This window comes from Pongo pygmaeus, chromosome 6 (genome assembly GCF_028885625.2).
Source record: "Pongo pygmaeus isolate AG05252 chromosome 6, NHGRI_mPonPyg2-v2.0_pri, whole genome shotgun sequence".
Lineage (NCBI taxonomy): Eukaryota > Metazoa > Chordata > Mammalia > Primates > Hominidae > Pongo > Pongo pygmaeus.
The window spans coordinates 34529012-34543311 of record NC_072379.2 but is presented as its reverse complement, the minus strand read 5'-3'; positions in this window follow the sequence as shown (position 1 = coordinate 34543311).

Below are 14300 nucleotides of genomic sequence, written 5' to 3'. Positions count from 1 at the left end.
GGGAAGGGAAGGGAGAGAGGAAGAGAAGGGAAGGGAGAGGGGAAGGGAGAGGGGAAGGGAGAGGGGAAGGGAAGGCAGAGGGGAAGGGAAGGGAGAGGGGAAGGGAAGGGAGAGGGGAAGGGAAGGGAGAGGGGAAGGGAAGGGAGAGGGGAAGGGAAGGGAGAGGGGAAGGGAAGGGAGAGGGGAAGGGAAGGGAGAGGGGAAGGGAAGGGAAGGGAGAGGGAAGGGAAGGGAGAGGGAAAGGGAAGGGAAGGGAAGGGAGAGGGAAAGGGAAGGGAAGGGAGAGGGGAAGCGAAGGGAAGGGAAGGGAGAGGAGAAGGGAGAGGGGAGGGGAAGGGAGAAGGGAGGGGAAGGGAAAGGGAAAGGGGAGAGGAAGAGAAGGGAAGAGAAGGGAAGGCAACAGGAGGGAAGGGGAGGGGAGGGGAGGGGAGGGGAGGGAAGGGAAGGGAAAAATTTAAAGCATCTTGAAACAATCCTAAGAGCAGACAGCATAAGAAGCATTTATTCAAGAAAGCCTATAAAATTCAGTAAGAAAGGTAGAATCAGTGTTATTTGAACAAAAACACTCCTTTCCTCACCCCTCCCACTTCCTGAACTGGAGACTCCGGTCTGGACTGCTGCAGCCAAGCGCACAAGGCTTCCCCTACCACCTCTCAGTTTCAGATCTTTTCTCCTAGAAATAGCAGAATTTCAGTGTTTCTCATCCTGCCCTCAGTTACTGAGGCAAGCACTGGGTGAGTGCATGGAGAGGGGGACACCATTTTTCTGCCCAGTACACACTGCTGAGAATACTGGGGCCCTTACAGCCCTTTCTTGTCTCATAAGGGAGTAGTTCTATGCAAGCTGAGATGATCTCATGCTGCTTGATATCTCTCCTACATTCTCCACCGAGTGCTGAGCTCCCAGAGCAAGGTGTCACTCAGAGAAATTTCCCAGCTCCAGGGCTCTGGCTCACAGATGTTACCCAAGAGGAGAAACCTGCCGTAAATTACTTCACAACAGAAGCGATTTCATTTGAACAGAGCATGGAGAGCTTCAGTGAAATTCTCACTCAAATGATCTTCACATTTAACACAGTCCCTATCAGAATCCTAGCTGACTCGTTTGTAAAAATTGACAAGCTGATTCCATAATTCACATGGAATTGAAGGAACTCAGAACAGCCAAAACAATTCTAAAAATGAAGAACAAAATAAGTGGACTCACACTTCCTGATCTCAAATCTTACTACAAAGTGACAGTAATCAAGACAGTGTGATACTGGCACAAGGATACATGTAGATAAATGGAATAAAATGGAGAGTCTAGATGTAAATTCATCTATCCATGGGCAACTTGTTGATTTTCAACAAGGATGCCAAAACCATTCAGTGAAGGAAGAACTCTTTCAATAGGTGGTACTGGGTCAACTGGATAGACAACAGATAAAATAATAAATTTGGGCCCTTGTATTCCACCATATACAAAAGTTAAGTAAAAATGTCTTAAAGACCTAAACGTGGGAGCTAAAAGTATAAAACTTTAGAAGAAAACTTAAGTAAATCTTTAAGACTTTGGATTTCACAGAGGATTCTTAGATATGACACCAAAATCATAAGTAACAATAGAATAAAATAGGTAAATTGGACTTCATCAAAATTACAAATTTTGTGCCTCAAAGGACATCAAGAAAGTGAAAAGACAACTCACTGAATAGTAGAAAATATTTACAAATCATATATCTTATGTATCTAGAATATATAAAGAATTCTTACCATTTAATAATAAAGAGGTTACCGAATTCCAAGAAATAGGCAAAACAGCTGAATAGATTTTTTCCAAGAAAATATACAAATGAAGATATACACATGAAACAATGTTTGATATCATGAGTTATAAAAATGCAAATCTAAACAATAATAAAATACCAGTTTATACTCATTAGGATGCTAGAAACAAAAGGTCAGATAGCAACAAGTGTTGGTGAGAATTTAGAGAAATCAGAATACTCATATACTGCTGATGGCTATGTAAGATGGTTCAACCACTTTGAAAAACAGTCTGGCAGTCTCTTAAACAATTAAATATATGGCCACCATATGAACCAGCAAATTCACTCTTAGGTACATACCCAAGAGAAATGACAACATATATCCACTCAAAACATCTATGTCAAGCTAGCCAAACCCACAGCCCATAGGCTACACGTGGCCCAGGATGGCTTTGAATGCAACCCAACAGAAATTTGTAAACTTTCTTAAAACGTTTTGATATTTTTGTGCAATTTTAGTTTTTAGCTCATCAGCTATTGTTAGTGTTAGTGTATGTTATGTGTAGCCTAAGACAATTCTTCTTCCAATGTGGCCTGGGGAAACCAAAAGATTGGACACCCTTGGAGTATGTGACTGTTTATAGCAGCATTATTTATAATGACTGAAAACTGGAAACAATGAAATTTTCCATCAATAAAAAATGAATGAAAAATGTGCTATATTTATACAATGCATTGTTATTTGCTCATTAAAATGAATGAAATACTGAGATATGCAACCACATGGACAAACCTTGAAAACATTATGCTAAATGAGAGAAGCCATATGGTATATGAATCAAGTCACAGGAAATAGACAGAACAGGGAAATTCATAGAGACAGAACATAGATTACTGGTTTCTTAGGGCTGAGTGGGAGGGGTGACAAGAGTGTGATGGCTAAAGAGTATAGTGTTTCTTTTTGAGAAGACAAACTATTCTAAAATTTTGGTCATGGTTGTAAATATTTGTGAATATATTAAAATCCATGGAATTGGTTTAAATGGGTGAATGACATTTTAAATGGTTGAATTTACAATATGTAAATTATATTTAAATCTGCTTTTAAAAAGCAATGCACAAAGCAAAAACTAATTTATTACGTTTGTAAGTGAGTATAAATTAATGAACAAATAACCTGGTAATACAGACTAAATGGCCATCTGGTTAAGAAAGAGTGTCAGTGACTAACAGTATTAAAAGTAATACTTACAAATGTATGCTTAAGAAAGCAGAAAACATTCCAGGCTGGGCATAGTGGTTCACGCCTGTAATCCCGGCATTTTGGGAGGCTGAGAGGGCAGATCACAAGGTCAGGAGATCAAGACCATCCTGGCTAACACGGTGAAACCCTGTCTCTACTAAAAATACAAAAAAATAGCTGGGCGTGGTGGTGGGCGCCTGTAGTCCCAGCTACTCGGGAGGCTGAGGCGGGAGAATGGAGTGAACCTGGGAGGTGGAGCTTGCAGTGAGCTGAGATCATACCGCTGCACTCCAGCCTGGGCAACAGAGTGAGACTCCATTTCAAAAAAAAAAAAGAAAGGAAACATTCCAGAAAAGATTTTCAGGAAAATACATTTTTCTCAAAGAAGTCTATGTAAGTTGCATACCCCAATGGCCACTTATCTACAATGTCTTACACATGAATTAATATATCTAAAAAACCCACAAACATGAAAATCACAATTACCTTTGGTCAAAACATTTTGACTTAGAAATCTATGTAATAGATTAAAGATGGCCACAAATTCCTTGCTACTTGTCTCACTAAGAGGTGGAATAGAATTCCTCTCTCTTTGAGTCTGAGTTGAATTTGATGACTTGTTGATTAATGCAATGTCACAAAAGAACGGAATCTGAAACTGTCTCATAGGAAGGGCTTACAACTTTCACTCATAGAATCATCTTCCTGGGATCCCTGAGATACAGAAGTCTGAGGCTCCATGCTAGAGAAGCCACTTGTAGGTGTTCTGAGGGATGGTCCCTGTTGAACCCAAATTTCAGGTTCTTCAAGCTAAGGTGCTGATTGTGTGACTGAAGCAATCCCGGCATTGTTCTGTCATTGATACCACTGAGTGGCTTCAGTTGACACAACTTAGAACAAAGAAACGAGCCTGCGGAACCCTGCCCAAATGCCTGACCCATGAAATCAAGAAGTACCATAAAATGGTTGCTGTTTTCAGCCACTAAGATTTTGGGTAGTTTGTTTTCAGAGAATACATAGCCAAAACACACATCTCTTCCATCTCCAATATAACCTATTAGTCTTCCTCAAAATTAGTGTTCCATAGAAGAAAGTTTAGGAAACATTAAACTCTTGAAAATATTTTGACTCTATTTCACTGTTTATATTATACTATATAACCTTATATTTCCAATTACATTTATAAGATTGAATATAAAAATAGCATTTATAGGATATCCAGATCCTTTTATTTCACACTAGTTTGTAACACGTTAGTAAGAGCTAAGAGTCAATATTAAATTTTAAGGCGTTCCTTTATCTTCACCTGAAGCAATCTAATGAATTTTGAGTCAGCTACCAAACAAGTATCTCGATTAGAACAGTGAGACACAAATATGATAAGTCTGGTCAGAATACAGACACTTGCATTAAATTCTCTGCAATTTAAAATGAATCTTGATAAGGAAATTTCAACCTTCTTACGAACTCAAGAGTTACTTCCAAAAAAATCATTTAGAAAAACAATATATTAAAAATAATTGTATCTTCAAAGACTAGTTAACATAAATACAACTATTAGAATATACACTGTGAAACAGCATTGCTTCTAAGAGTAATACCAGCAGCAATATAAAGCAACCATAATACAGTTAAATTTTCACATGACATTTTGGGAAGGCAAATTGTATCTACCTTAGTTTAATTTATTTCCCATTATAAAAAATTTTGTTGTTATTTTCTTATTATGAAATGACAATTTTGTAATGATAAATGTAATATCAAGGTAAAGATGAGCAAAAGCAAGAAAGATGAATAACACAATCTCAATATTTGGAGAATACTAATGTCAACAAATTTCTTCATACTAGGTGTGCTTCTATATACCACTTTTAAAATGGGATCTACTCAAATATTGCTTCAAAATGGCATTTTTTGCTTAGTTCTGAATTTCAGGCCATATAAACACTATTATTAGAAACATTATTTGTAAAGCATAGATGGTATATTACAAAGCAGTAGCATGATTTATTTTTCAATCCTGATCAATCAACATTCAGGATTTTTCAAGTATTTGCTGTTGTAAAAGGGTTGAACTACACATTTTTGCATGTAAGTGGCAGACAAATCTTCAAATATTTATTTGGCTTATAATCTTTGGTGTATAATTGAATGGTCAAAGGCAAGTAAAATTTAAAGACCTTTGACATAAAATGCAACTGCACTGATAAAGATTTTGTGACTCTATACTCACAATTACTCCCAGATTGTCTAAGCCTTTAATAACCTTGTATATTTTCATTGGTTTCCAATTTACTGTTTTCAGCTAAAATAGCAATGCTTGATTATAATTTGTATTTCTGTTATTGCCCAGAGAATTTATATATCTAGCATATTCTGCTTGTTCGATTGATAATCTTTTTTTCTACGAATTACCAGTTTTCTTTGCTAATTATTTTTATAGAAGTATGTATTGTTTCTTACTTATTTATAAAATCTGTTTTTATACAAAAATATGTACACTTTGATATGCAGAATAAAATATTTTTCATAGTTAATGTATCAATATTTTTTCTCATTTTGCTTTATTTTATTATCAGTAACATTTATTCCATCCCCAGAATCAAACAGATGTTTATGTACAATTTTATATGAATACCATAGCTTTGGTGTTTTTCTACTTTTTACTGTGATAAAATAAACAAAGTATAACATTTGCAACCTTAACCATTTTAAAGTGTACAATTCAGTGATATTGAGTTCATTCACATTGTTGTACAACCAACACACATCCATCTCCAGAACTCTTTTCATTTTGCACAAATGAAACTCTGCAGTCATAAAGCAATAACCCCTCCTTCACCCTCCCCGAGTCCCTGACAATCACCGTTCTACTTTCTCTCTCTATGACTTTGGCTACTCTAAATATCTCATATAAATAGAAGCATTCAATATTTGTTTTTTGTAACTGACTTATTTCACTTAATGTAATGTCCTCAAAGTTCATCCATGTTGTAGGGCAGGAGTGTCCAATCTTTTGGCTTCCCTGGGCCACATTGCAAGACCTAACACTAACGATAGCTAATGAGATGAAAAGAAAAAAAAATACACAAAAAAATCTCATAATGTTTTAAGAAAGTTTATGAATTTTTGGTGGGCCACATTCAAAGCTATTTTGAGCCACGGGTTAGACAAGCTTGTTGTAGGGTATGTTAAATCCATTCATTTTAAAGGATGAATAACATTTCATTGTATGCATACAACATATTTTGCTTATTCTTCATCTGTCATGGACACTTCGGTTGCTCCCATGCTTTAGCTATTGTGAATAATTCTGCTATGCATTAGGATATAGAAAGGACTCCTCAAATTCAGTAACAACAACAACCACAAAAAACCTGATTCAAAAATTGGCAAATTACTGAATAGACATTTCTTCAAAAAAGCTATATAAATGGCCAATTAGCACATGAAAAGATGTTCAATATCACTAATCATTAGGGAAATGCAAATCAAAACCACAGTGAGATATCATCTCATACCTATTAGTATGGGTACTATCAAAAAACAGAAAATGACAAATATTGGTGAAGACGTGAGGAAACTCCACTCTTTGGAGTATGATATGGTTTGGCTGTGTTCCCACCCTAAATCTCATCTTGGGTTCTTTCTATATCCTAATGCAAAGCAGCATTATTCAAAATAGCTAAAGCGTGGGAGCAACGCAAGTGTCCATGACAGATGAAGAATAAGCAAAATGTGTTGTATGCATACAATAGAATGTTATTCATCTTTTAAAATGAATGGATTTAACATACCCTGGTTTGCAAATATCTTCTGGAGACCTTGCTTAAGGCTCTTTGGAGTGTAATATTGGTTTGGCTGTGTCCCCACCCCAAATCTCATCTCGAATTGTAATCTCCATAATCTCCACGTGTCAAGGGTGGGACAAGATGAGGTAATCGGATCATGGGCATGGTTTTCCCCATGCTATTCTTGTGATAGTGAGTGAGTCTCAAGGGATCTGATGGTTTTATAAGAATCTGGCATTTCCCCTGCTGGCACTCACTTTGCCCTGCCACACTGTGAAGAAGGTGCCTGCATCTCCTTCGCCTTCTGCCATGATTGTAAGTTTCCTGAGGCCTCCCCAGCAGTGCGGAACTATGAGTCAATTAATCCTCTTTCCTTTATAAATTACTCAGTCTTGGGTAGTTCTTCATAGAAATATGAAAACGGACTAACACAGAGTACATACCCGGAAGTGAAATTGCTGGATCATATAGCAATTAAATTTTCAGATTTTGAGAAATGGCCATACCGTTTTCCACAGTGGCTATAACAATTTACATTCTCATCGATGGAGCACAGGGTTTCCAATTTCTTCACATCTTCACCAATATTTGTCATTTTCTGTGTTTTGATAGTAGCCATACTAATAGGTATGGAATGATAGATATCTCATTGCAGTTTTGATTTGCATTTTCCTAATGATTAGTGATGTTGAACATCTTTTCATGTGCTTATTGGCTATTTATATACCTTTTTTGAAGAAATGTCTATTCAGTAATTTGCCAGTTTTTGAATCAGGATTTTTGTGGTTGTTGCTGTTGTTGAATTTGAGGAGTCCTTTCTATATCCTAAACATTAATCCCTCGTCAGATATACGATTTGAAAATACATTTTGCTGTTTCAAAGGTTGCATTTTTATTCTGCTGATAATGTCCTATAATGCACAGAAGTTTTTTATTTTCATGAAATCAAATATTTTTTCTTTTGTTGCCTGTGCCTTTAGTGCCATATCTAACAAATCATTGCCAAAGCCAATGTAGTGAAGCTTTCTCCCTATGTTTTCTTCCAAGACAAGATTCTTCATCTTGTAGCCTAAGGACCACATGCAGCCCAGGATGGCTTTGAATGCGACCCAACACAAATTCGTACACTTTCTTAAAACATTATGAGATTTTTTTTGCAGTTTTTTTTTTCTCATCAGCTATTGTTAGTGTTAGTGTATTTTATTCGTGGCCCAAGACAATACTTTTTCTTCCAATGTGGCCCAGGGAAGCCAAAAGATTGGACACCCCTCTTCTAAGACTTTCATAGTTTAGCTCATATGTTTAGGTCTTTGATTCATTTTGACTTAATTTTTGTGTATGGTTTGTTAGGTAAATGTTCAACTTCATTTTCTACTAAGTGCAGTTTTCCTGCACAATTTGTGGAAAATACTGACCTTTCTTTGCTGAATGGTCTTGGCATTCTTGTTGAAAATTATTTAATCACATACTTCTTGGCTCTCTGGTCTGCTCTGTTAGTCTCTGTGTCTGTCTTTGTACTGGTCCTAAACTGTTTACATTACTCGAGATTTGTAATAAGTTTTGGAATCAGGAAATGTAAGTCTTCCAAGTTCAAGTTTTCCTTACTTCTTCAATACTTATTTGGCTATTCAGGGTCCCTTGATACTCTGTACAAATATTATGATGCATTTTTCTAAACCTTTGACAATCATCATTGGGATTTTGATAAGGATTACATTGAATCTGTATAATTCTTTGGGCAATACTGGCATTTTAACAATATTAAGTCTTCCAAACCGTGAAAATAAGATGTGTTTCCATTTATTTATCTCTTCTTTAATTTCTGTTGGCAATATTTAGTTTTCATTGTACAAGACTTTATTTCCAAGGTTACTTTCACAGGATTTTATTCTTTTTGATGTTAAGAAAATGGAGTTGTTTTCTTTATTTCTTTTTTAGACTGTTCATTGCTAGTGTGTAGAAATGCACCTGATTTTTGCATGTGACTTTGTTTCCTGCTACTTTGCTAAATTCAGTCTTCAGTTCTAACAGTTTCTCTTTACCCCCCCTTGTGTGTGTGTGTGTGTGATCTTTAGAGCTTTCTACATATAAGATTATGTCATCTGTGAATGTAGGTGATTTTAATTATTGCTTTTCCATCTATATGCTTTTTATTTCTTTTTCATGCTTAATTGTTCCAGCTAGGAATTCCAGTACTGTGTTGAATAGAAGTGGTGAAAATAAGCATCTTTACCTTGTTCCTGATCTGAGAGGCAATGTTTCATGTCTTTTACCATTGAGTATGATGTTCATGGTGGGTTTTTCATACATGGCTTTTATTATGTTGAGGCAACTTCCTTCTACTCTCAGCTTGTTGAGTGTTTTTGTCACAAAAGCGTGTTCAATATTATCAAATGCTCTTTCTGTATTAATTGAGATGATTGTGAGGTTTTTTCCTTTCATTCGGTTAAATGTGATGTATTATACCAATCAATTTCCATATGTTGCATCATGCTTGCATTTCAGGAATAAATCTCAATTGGCCATGCTGTAGGATCATTTTAAGATGCCATTGAATTCTGTTTACTAATATTTTGCTGAAGACTTTTACATTGATGTTCATAATGAAAATTGGTCTGTAGTTTTCTATTCTTATAATGTCCTTGTTTGGCATTGGTATTAGCGTAATGCTGGCTCCGTAGATTGAGTTAGGAAGTATTCCCTTCCCTTCAATTTAAAAAAAAATTTAAGAGGAATGGTATTAGTTCTTTAAATGTTTGATAGCATTCAGCAGTGCAGCTATCAGGTCCAGGGCCTTTTATTGTCAGGATAATGTTGATAACTGATTTAGTCTCCTAACTAGTTATAGGCCTATGAAGAATTTGTGTCTATTTATTATTCAGTCTTAATAGGCTGTTTATTTCTAGGGATTTGTCCGTTTTATCTAGGTTATTTTTTTTTCTTGGTGTATAATTCTTAGTACTGTCTCAGAATCTTCTTTTAAATATCTATAGACTCAGTGATAATCCTCAGTTTCATTTTGGATTTAGTAATCAAAAATAAGTCTACTGTTTATTTTGTTGTAGTCAATATAACTAAATGTTTGTCCATTTTTTTTGATCTTTCAAAGAATGAACTTCGGTTTTAATAAATTTTTAATAAATTTTTTTATTATTTGTCTATTATCTCTTTTATTTACTGCTGCTCTTATCTTCGCTATTTCCTTCTGCTAGGTTTGGGTTTTTTTTTTTTCTTTTTTCTTTAGTTGTAAACTTAAGTATGTTGTTGATTTGAGATCTTTCTCTTTTTGTTTTTAGTTTAAGCATGTACTATTATAAATTACTATTTAGCACTGGTTTTACCGTGTGCCATAAGTTTTAATATGTTGTGCTTTCATTTTCATTCATCTCTAAGTATTTTCTATTTTTTATTGTGATTTCTCCTTTGATGCATTGATTGTTTAAGTGTCTGTTGTTGGCCAGGTTTGGTGGCAGGCAGACCACAAGGTCAGGAGTTCGAGACCAGCCTGGCCAACATGGTGAAACACTGTCTCTACTAAAAAATCCAAAAATTAGCCAGGAGTGATGGTGCGTGCCTGTAATCCCAGCTGCTCAGGAGGCTGAGGCTGGAGAATTGCTTAAACCTGGGAGGTGGAGGTTGCAGTAAGCTGAGATTACGCCACTGCACTCTAGCCTGGGCGACAGAGCAAGACTCCATCTCAAAAAAAAAAAAAAGCGTCTGTTGTTTAATTTTCAAAAATTTTTGAATTTTCCAGTTTTCTTTCTGTTATAAATTTATAACTTTATCTTACTGTGGTTGGAGAAGATAATTTAATCATATATATCTTTTAAAAATTGATTGAGATTTTATTTGTCATTTTATATTGTCTATCCTGGAGAATGTTTCAAGTGCATTTGGGAAGACTGTATTTTGTTGTTGTCCATATCTTGTTTTTATTTAGAACATTTAATTAAAAAAATTTAATTCACATATTTTGTGTTACAGAGTTTGGGATAAAATCTTTCTACACAATTTTCCACCTTTAACAATACCATTTTTTTCCTGCATGTTCTCACTTGTAAGTGGGAACTAAACATTCAGTACAAATGGACACAGAGAAGGGAGCAACAGACACCGGGGCCTACTTGAGGGTAGAGGGTAGAGGGTAGGGGTATGGTGAGGATTTAGAAACTATCCATACTACGGGAGGCTGAGACAGGAGAATGGCGTGAACCCGGGAGGCGGAGCTTGCAGTGAGCCAAGATTGCGCCACTGCACTCCAGCCTGGGCTGCAGAGCGAGACTCTGTCTCAAAAAAAATGAAAAAAAGAAAAAATAAAACTATCCATACTATGCTTATTACCTGGGAGACAAAATAATCTGTACACAAAACTCCATGACAATTTCCCCATGTAACAAACTTGCACATGAACCACATGGACCTAAAATGAAAGTTGGCAAGAAAAAAAAAATGAAAAGTCAAAAAACAAACTAAAAAAATCATATTTAATAAAAGCAAGTTTTCTTTATATATTTAAAATTATATGTTTATCAATTTATTGTAAATTCTTATAAGTAATTTAAATATGTATCTAGGCTTGCTGACAATTAGCATTGTACTGTCTTCATATTAGCAGTTAGCAGTTATAATTACTGCAGTTTAAATGTGCTTTATCTTTTCATTCTTACATAAAAATATATTGGCAACCTAAGAAAATGTGCACAACATTTATATGAAAAAAACTACAAGAAATCTAATGAAATGAATTTAAAAGATTTAATAAATGGAAAAACATTCCATGTACATGCAAAGGAAGACTTTATATTGTCAGTAATCTATTTTTTTCCAAATTCATCTATAAAGTCAATGCAATCCCAATAAAAGTTCCAGCAAGTTATCTGTGGATATTGATGAATTTATTCTGAAGTTTATTTAAGTAAAAGGTAAAAGACTAAGAATAGTCAACAACATTGAAGGAGGAAAAACAAAGTCAGTAGGCTGACACTCTCTGACATCGAGACAGTATAGTATTAGTTTTTGTTTGTTTGTTTGTTTGAGATGGAGTCTGGCTCTGTCCCCCGGGCTGGAGAGCAGTGGCAGTGATCTCGGCTCAATGCAAGCTCCACCTCCCGGGTTCACACCATTCTGCTATCAGCATCCCCAGTAGCTGGGACTACCGGCGCCCGCCACCATGCCCGGCTAATTTTTTGTATTTTTTAGTACAGACGAGGTTTCACTGTGTTAGCCAGGATGGTCTTGATCTCCTGACCTCGTGATCCACCTGCCTCAGCCTCCCAAAGTGCTGGGATTATATGCGTGAGCCAACGCGCCCAGCCAGTATTAGTTTTTTAAAAAGACAAATAGATCAATGGAACAGAATAGAGAACCCAGAAGTTGACCTATGCAATTACTATCAGTCAATCTTTGACAAAGGGGCAATGAGAATTCAATAAAAATGGGGTTTTTTTTTTTTTTTGAGACAGTGTCTTGCTCTGTTGCCGAGGTTGGAGTGCTGTGGCATGATCACAACTCACTGCAGCCTTGATCTCCCAGGCTCTCCCAATCCACCCACCTCAGCTAACTTGCGTATCTGAGACTACCAGCATTCACCACCGAGACCAACTAATCTTTAAATTTTTTATTTTTTGTAGAGAATGGGATAGACTTATGTTGCCCAGGCTAGTCTCAAACTGCTAGGCTCAAGTGATCTTCCCATCTTGGCCTACCAAAGTGTGGTGTGAGCCACTGCACTGAGCCAATACTTTTAATAAATGGTGATGTTTCTGAATAAACTGGGCATACACATGCCAAAACTGAAAAAAAATCTAGACATAGACCTTATACCTTTCACAAAAACAAAATGGATTGTCAGCCTCAAAGTGAAATGCAAAACTATAAAGCTTACTAGACAATAACAGAAGAAAATCTAAGTGGCCTTGGTTTTGGTGATGACATTTTGGATACAATATCAAAAACAGTTCATGAAAGAAAAAATACATAAGTTGAACTTTATTAAAATTAAAAACTTCTGCTTTGCAAAAGCATTCCTTAAGAGAAAAAAGATTGAGCCAAACACTGAAAGAAAATTGTTGCAAAAAACATATCTAATAAAGGACTATCAAAAATATGCAGAAGCCTTTAAAATTAAACAATAAGCAAACAAAAATCCAACTTTAAAAATGGCCAAAAGATTTGAATATACACTGCACCAAAGAAGATACACAGATGGCAAATAAGCATATGAAAAAGTGTTCAACATCATATACTATTTGGGAATAGCAAATTATGATAGAGATATCCCACTACATACCTCTTAGCATGGCTTAAAACAAAACACTAACACTGTGAAAGGCTGGTGAGGATACAGTTCACCAGGAACTTTCCATTTACTTCTGGTGTGAATGCAAAATGGCACAGCTGCTTTGTGAGATAGTTTGCAGTTTCTTTCATAACTAACATACTCTTACCATATGATGCAGTAGTCATACTCTGGTATTTACCCAGATGAGTTGAAAAGTTGTGTCCTCACAAAAAGCTGAACATGGAGATTTATAGCAGTTTTATTCATAATTGCCAAAACTTTAAAGCAACAAAGATGTTCCTCAACAGGTGAATGGATAAAATAACTAGTATATTCATAATATATAATACTATTTGGTGATTAAAAAATAAAGGGGCACAAAAAACCATGCAGGAATTTTAAATGCATATGGCTTAGTGAAAACCCCAGTTTGAAAAAAGACTACATACTGTATGATTTCAACTATTTGACTCTGTGGAAGACAAAAAAATCTATGGAGACAATAAAATCATCAGTACTTTCCAGGAGTTCCAGGAGTTGAAGGAAGAGGTAAATAAGGCATTTTTAAGGTAGTGGAACTATTTCTGCCTAACACTGTAATGTTGGATACAAGTCATTATACATTTGTCATATCTCAAAGATTGTACACCAAGAGTGAATACTTATGTAAACTATGGATTTCAATTAATAATAATGTATTCAATTGTCTCATCAATTGCTATAAATGTACCACAGTAATACAAGGCATCAACTTTTACAGGCAAAACAGAAATAGAAAAATAAAGATAGTCATCTTTGTTTTGTAGGAGAAAAATAAAGGAAAAGAAAGGAGAAATTGTAACAGTTGTTCATCTGCTTTTCTTCCTTGCAAACTCGTTTTACTTTAGAGGCCTTGCACTGATCTAAGCATTTTGTTTCCATGTGGATATAGTGTGGGTGATGTCTCTCGTACCACCTTACCATGCTGGCCTCTGCACTCTGGGTTCCTAGATTCTTTTAGAAGAGGGAAAGAATCTGTATTGTTGTGGAAACCAAAAAATGTGATTACTACAGACCCACTTCTTGACAGTGTTCTCTTGTCTTCCACCATCTGGCACCTGCCCCTGACACACATGCATGCCACTGTCTACTAGAAACAGCTCCATAGCTGACTGGTTCATATCCCTCAAACTCATCTATTCGAAAACAAAACATGTTTCTTTAGCCCTTTTCTTTCTAAGATTCTGGAAGAAAAGT